This window comes from Anneissia japonica, unplaced genomic scaffold (genome assembly GCF_011630105.1).
Source record: "Anneissia japonica isolate Jap-2015-1 unplaced genomic scaffold, ASM1163010v1 scaffold287713_len945575_cov184, whole genome shotgun sequence".
In the NCBI taxonomy this organism is placed as follows: domain Eukaryota; kingdom Metazoa; phylum Echinodermata; class Crinoidea; order Comatulida; family Comatulidae; genus Anneissia; species Anneissia japonica.
The window spans coordinates 217,718-218,157 of NW_022725774.1; positions in this window are offsets into that span (position 1 = coordinate 217,718).

Genomic DNA, 440 nt, shown 5'->3' on the forward strand with positions numbered 1-440 from the left:
CTATAGGTCTCATTGGTCTAGTGGTTATAATGCTCGCCTTGATAGTGAGAGGTTGCAGGTTGGAATCCTACCAGAGACACTTCTTTCATACTAATGAAAAGGAACTTTTCGTTTGATGAGCTCTGCTTATTACGATAATTACAATATGTTCCCTCTAGCACTGTTATTATTATTGATCTATTTATATATATATATATATATATATACATATACATATATATATATATATATATATATATATATATGTACAAATACTACTACAGCCTATATGACGCTTGACTGGAAGGAAGTCACTGAAATTAACCAATCCACTTTTATTATGCTAAAAAGTAAATCTTGATTCTTTACAGCACATGTCGTTGTCATGCTTAAATTATGAAAGTTTAGGTCAAATAAATATATGTAAGATGAAATATATCTTATGATACATTTTGACACAT